The sequence below is a fragment of the Molossus molossus genome, unplaced genomic scaffold (assembly GCF_014108415.1).
Source record: "Molossus molossus isolate mMolMol1 unplaced genomic scaffold, mMolMol1.p scaffold_m16_p_25, whole genome shotgun sequence".
NCBI classification, from domain to species: domain Eukaryota; kingdom Metazoa; phylum Chordata; class Mammalia; order Chiroptera; family Molossidae; genus Molossus; species Molossus molossus.
In genome coordinates, this window is record NW_023425361.1 from 1,240,523 (window position 1) to 1,246,571 (window position 6,049).

The following is a 6,049-nucleotide window of genomic DNA, read 5'->3' on the forward strand; positions in this document are numbered from 1 at the left end:
AAGGTACACACAAAGATTTTTCTTATTTTTCATGGTTTCACCCTCTCAACCTATTTTTTTAATCCTCACTGGAGGACATTTTTTTTGCGTTCATCTTCAGATAGAGCAGGAGGGAGAGGGAGAGAGAAACATTGCTGTGAGAGAGACACATGGAAGGGCTGCCACCCACACAGCCTCAACTAGGGCCAGGGACAAACTGCAACCAACCCATTTTCTAAAAAAAATTTTTGGAGAGTGCCTGTCTAAGCAAAGAAGAATCAAAAACTTAAATTATTATTTTTATTTTTTAAAATAAACATCCTATGAATAGTTATGTACACAAACACAGCCACGTGACCTTTAGTTGGCAGTTCTTTTCTTTTTCCTCTTTTTCACTGGATCTCACTTGGTGCTTTTTCTTGTTTTGCACTGACGGTCTGTGTTCTTATTTTCTTCGGATTCTCGTCCGGTTCTAAAATGATCATTTCTTCTTCTTCACGGTCCGCCAGCACTGTGGGGCATCTAGGCCTCCAACCCTGGAGACAGCAATCCCAGCGTCCGCTTGCACGCTGTCCACAACGACGGCTCCATCGCTGCCGCCTTCGTCGTCTTCCTTCTCAGTCTTCAAGGTCTCCCCAGGAGTTTTCTATTCCTTCCCAATCTGGGCAGTTCCAGGAGTCCAAAGCACAGGATTAGAAACAACTTCCGGAGGAGGCTCGGCTTCAGCAATGATTTCCTCTGCTTTCTCCTCTACGTCGGCGGTATCAACAAGGGCCTTTTCCATTTTAGACGCTGTGATCCTGTGATTTACTACAGACTCTGCGAAGCCAAACTTTCCACCTTCTTCCCTGACTTTCTGGTCATTCTCCAAAGCCTTCTGTATGAGCTCTGTGATTTCCGCTACTTTCACACCAGCTGTTTGGCCGCCTGTCAACACGGGCTCAAGGCGCAGTATTATCGCAGCGCTGGACTGGGTGCTGCCGACGCCCCGAGCCTGTCCGCGCGGTCACCCGCAAGCCGTCCCCTGCTCGTCCTTCTCGCTCGCTGGCATCCCCCAGTACACACGTTCCCTGCTGGAAGAAGGCAAGACTGACACACATGGGCATGTGGAGGACGCTCGGCGGGACGGGGTCCCGTCCTCTGGAGTGTACAGTGTTACTTCTCCTTGGACAGACACCAGGTCTGCAGAAGTGTCACAAGGCTACAGTTGCAGCAATGCTGGCAGCATCAGTAATATCCCATCATGGTTTAATAAATGTAGGTCCACACGCATGTGCCAAACCTCTTCACCAGCAACAACAGAGTCCGCGTCTATACACTTCGAATTTCTTAGACATCTTTCCAAGAGACGATTCAACTTCACCAAGAGATCTGACTGCCTGCCAGGTTCAAAAGCTGGGACAGCCACCTGAGAGAGTTCAAGGTTAAAAAAATGAATACCTTCTGTTGCCCTATTGAGTTTTGGAGGAACAAGTTCACAGGAAACCTGTCCAAGAACTCTTATTTTCCCAAGTTCCACAATACAGCACCCATGGTCTGTTCCAAATGTGATCTAGATGTTTCTATAATCCCAGGTTTGTCTGTCATCCAGCCGCTTCCTCTCGATGGCGCGGAGGAAGCGGCGCTCGGAGTTCGAAAGCGGTGTCTCCTTCATGCTGCTGGGGCTTGGGGCCCACGGGAACGGGGATCCTCAGGGGCGACGGAACCTGAGCCTCTATGTCCGCAATGCTGTCCGAATCGAATTTTATCATTTATATTTGTATTGTGCAATGACAGTTATAAGTGCAAATATCAGAGCATGTAACCCTTCTGCAGAATTACTGAAATTATAAACTCTTACTACATGGCTTGTCCCTGGAGGGTGATAGGAGCTTGTGAAGAGAGACAAACATAAGCTAGACTCCAAAAGACTGGAAGGAGGGAATGTCTCTGTAGACAGGAGGGAGCTCTCTGGAGCAGAAAGGTGCACACTAAGCAAGTGAGGACTGTCCCAGGTATGTTGTGTAACAGGTCCCCTCTTGTTCCCAGTGTTCTACTCAGGGAGGGACTCTAGGAGGTTTAGTTAGGGATCTCTCCTTTTTCATGAGTCTATCACCCTCAAACCATGGCTGATGGGAAAACTCCCCCGGATCTTTAAACCTGCGCCAGGAGCCTGAAGAGAGGTAACAGAGGCTCATGCCCACCAAGTGGTAGCTTCCCTCTGGCCAGCCACCTGCTGGGTATTCTGGGTTGCAGTCAACTGAGGAGTATCTACCACAACGTCCCTCTTCAATAGGCTGTAGGGTACGTGCATCCAACCTTTCCCTCACTCGCAGGGATGGGGAAGGAAGGTGGGGCTGGGCTAGATTCCCAGGGGGGAAGGTAATGGACAGCGGAGAATCTGTTCCTGGGAGGCAGTGGTAAGAGGAACCACTTGTGAACCAAGGCTCCAAGACCCAGACATGCTCCAAGGACTTGTCTTACACAGCACAAATTCAAAGAAAACATCATTCTATATTTGAAGATGGCAACTGCAGAGCATTATTCCCCAAGAAAACCATTCTAGAAGTGGTGAGGGGTGACGGGCCACGCACCCAGGAAGCCAGACCTGAACAGGCAAGACAGACATTGCGTTTAGTGATAGAAATATGTATTTAGGACAGAGCTACCTAGAGGGGGCTGTTATTAACACTGTAGGTCTGGAGAGAAGAGACAGTTACCAGAGGAGTGAAGACCTAAGCTGAGTTTTGAATCTGAATGCGAATGCTCCGAGCCAGTGAAGGACTGGGAATGGCATTCTGGCCACAGGGAAGCCCAGGTCCACAGTCTCAGCATGTGGAAGGTCATGGCCTGTTTCAAAAGCCGTAGATGGTGGTAAAGGAGCAGCGTGTCCATGCGGGCTTGCCAACAGTGCATGCAGGGTGAGCAGTGATGCAGGAGTGAGCACTGGGGCTTGGGGTGCATTGCGGAGCACTCTATTGGAAACTGGTAAATATGGGGAAAAGTAATAAATCAGAGTGATACTTCAAAAAGGCCTATTTTAAAGTATGCCTTTTAACTACAACAACACATTTGTTATTAATACAAACAATGTAGACTATTAGGTTAGGAGGACTTTTTGATTGGGAAGATTGCCGAACACCTAGAAATGACTGTGAAGTGAAGCAGAGGCTTTCCTTGTATACACTCATTTAGAAAAGACCTTAGAGTCTGGTCGGTGTGGCTCAGTGGTTGAGCATCGACCCATGCACCAAGAGGTCGCCAGTTTAATTCCCGGTCAGGGCACATGCCCAAGTTGTGTGCCCAATCTCCAGTGGGGGCATGCAGGAGGCAGCCAGTCAGTGTTCTCTCTCATTGATGTTTCTCTCTCTCCCTCTATCTTCCTCTCTCTCTAAAATCAATAAAGAAAAATATATTTTAAAAAAAGAAAGTTCCAGAAATAAGCAACTCTTAAGTTTTATTTATTTTTATTTTTTATGTTTTGGTGAATCCTCACCTGAGGATATTTTTTTCCATTGATTTTTAGAGACAGTGAAAGGGAGAAGGGAAGGAGAGAAAGAGAAACATTGATGCCAGAGAGACATAGATCAGTTGTCTCCTGCACGTGCCCCAACAGGGGCCAGGGAATACACTGCAACCCAGGTAGAAGCCCACGATGAGGACCAAACCTGCAACCCTCCGATGCATGGGCCAACGCTCTAAGCACTGCTCAGTCAACAATTCTTAGGTTTTAAATTGCATGACATTCTGAGTAGTGTGATGAAAAATTGGGACGTCTGGCTCATCCTGCTTGAGTCATCCCTTTGTCCAGCGTCTCCACGATGTAGCTACTCTCCATCAGTCACTTAGCAGCCTTCTCGGTTATCCGATGGACTGTATCGGTATCACAGCGCTTGTGTTCCAGTGACCTTGACTTCACTTTATATAGGCACCAAAGCGGAAGACCAGTGATGCCGGCGACTTGGATATGCCAGAGAAGCTGTAAAGTGCATCTTTGAAGTGAAAAGGTGGATGTTCTCAACTTGAAGAAAGAAAATACTTGTATGATGAGTAGGTTAAGATCTACAGTAAGAACAAACCTCCTATCCATGAGATTGTGAACAAGTAAAAAGAAATCCGCTCTCGTTTGGCCATTGCACCCCAAATGGCCAGAGTGAGTGCCGGGTGCTTTGGGCAGATGGAAAAGGCATTCACCTGTGGGCCAGAGACAGGACAGAAACCGGTTCTGACTGACACCAACCTGTTGTCCTGGAAAACGCTGAGCCCATTAGACGGCTTTAGCGGGGGAGGCCCTGAAGGAGCGACACCAGGCTATTTACTGCAGGTAAGGGACGGTTACTGTGTTTGGGGAACAGGTTTGGCATGTTGTCATCTCACATTGCCACAAGAAGAAGGATGAGTCCAGTGCATAACTGTCATTACAGGATAGAGTTATAATGTGTTATATTTTACCCTTGGTCCTTGTTGTTACCCTGTTACTGTGCCTAATTTATACATTAAACTTTGCCCCAGGTATGTATGTATAGGAGTAAACATAGTATATATAAGTTTCAGTATATATGCTATCCAGGCCTCCACTGGGGGCCTTGGAACTATCCCCAGCAGATGAGGGGCACTACTGTAAATGCCTTTCTTTGTAAGGTCTCCTGATTTCCCTCCATTAGATAACTATAGTTAAAGTGAACTTGGTGACCAGTGTTTTAGACCACTGTCACTATAGGTATATGCCTGGATGACACCCCAGACATAATTTTCTTACTAAGCATGGAAACTGCTTATTTTTTTCTAAAGAAGGGACTATATAAACTTTCAGTGTCCAAACCAAAGAAATAAACATTATTTTTCCCTCTCTTCCACATTGCTTTTGAAGTTGTGATTATGAGCCTGCTGTGGAGGTTAAAAGCAAAACCAGATATATTTGCATGGCATAAGCTTTGCCACTGACACGTGACAAGGAAGAGACTTTTGGTGGTGGCTATTTCTCCTTGTCACTTTATTAAGGGTCCTGTTTTCTGATGTTCCTAGGGGACATACGTTCTTCCTGTTTTTATCTCCCTGAAATCCTGTGTTGACTTGCCACAACAATGGTAAATACACTTAATTACGCATGTGTGTTAAAACATGCTTGGTGCAGTCTCCCCTTCTCATCTGACTGCTCAGAGAAAACGGGGACCACGTGCTTTCTCACTCCCTCTGGTGCACGTGGGGCACTAGCGTTGATTCGTGCTTATAAACAACTTTTAATATTTGTTGTATTAAAATATAATCAATTAAGGGAATTAGTCATGGTAATTAACTGGCTCACGGGTTGATTGTCAACCCGTGCATGGGGAGGTTGCCGGCTCAATTCCTGGTCAGGGCACATGCCTGGTTTGTGGACCTGGTCCCCGGTGGGGGGCATGCAGGAGGGGGCCAATCGATATTCTCTCTCATCAGTGTTTCTATCTCTTTCTCCCTCTCCCTTCCTCTCTCTCTCGAAAAATCAATAAAGAAAAAAAAATTTTAATTGATGACTTTAAAAATCATTAAGTGGAAGAATAGCCCTGAATTTTTTTTTTCAAAACCTACATTTAAAAGGCTTTTTCTTAACGTAACAGTGTAGCTTGCAGATTCCCGAACTGAGTCATACACTCCTTTATCGAGGGTAGGGAGGGTGGGAGTAGGCCATGTAGAGGTGGGTGTCAAATATAAAAAGGATCCAGTCATCCATAGTCATGTTGACACTTCTCAGTTGGTGAGTACTCAATTTTAACTAACATTATGTGGTGTTTAAGGAATTTGAATTTGGTCTCCTTATTCCCAACAGAGTGAGGGATGTCTGGCCTGTTAGAAATAAAAACATAGTTCATAAATATTTTGTATGTACATTGTGTGTGTTTGAGGTTGGAAGAGAGTGGACTTGGGGGGAGGGTATATTCGTTTGTTCTAGATAAGAGAGCATGCTACTATACACTGTAGAATTTGCTGTTTTTATCACCATCCTCATTCTTCTATTGTTTAAATCATAATGATAACATTTTAATAAACTATTTATTGAGTAGGTACTATACACAAGCACAACATATATTTTCATTTTCATGTTCAAAACAGT

The 6,049-nt window shown here is 45.5% G+C and overlaps 1 pseudogene; it reads right to left on the reverse strand.

Moving 5' to 3' along the window:
- Nucleotides 1-339: 339 nt before the first annotated feature.
- Nucleotides 340-1,633, reverse strand: LOC118641114 (annotated as a pseudogene).
- Nucleotides 1,634-6,049: the final 4,416 nt, after the last annotated feature.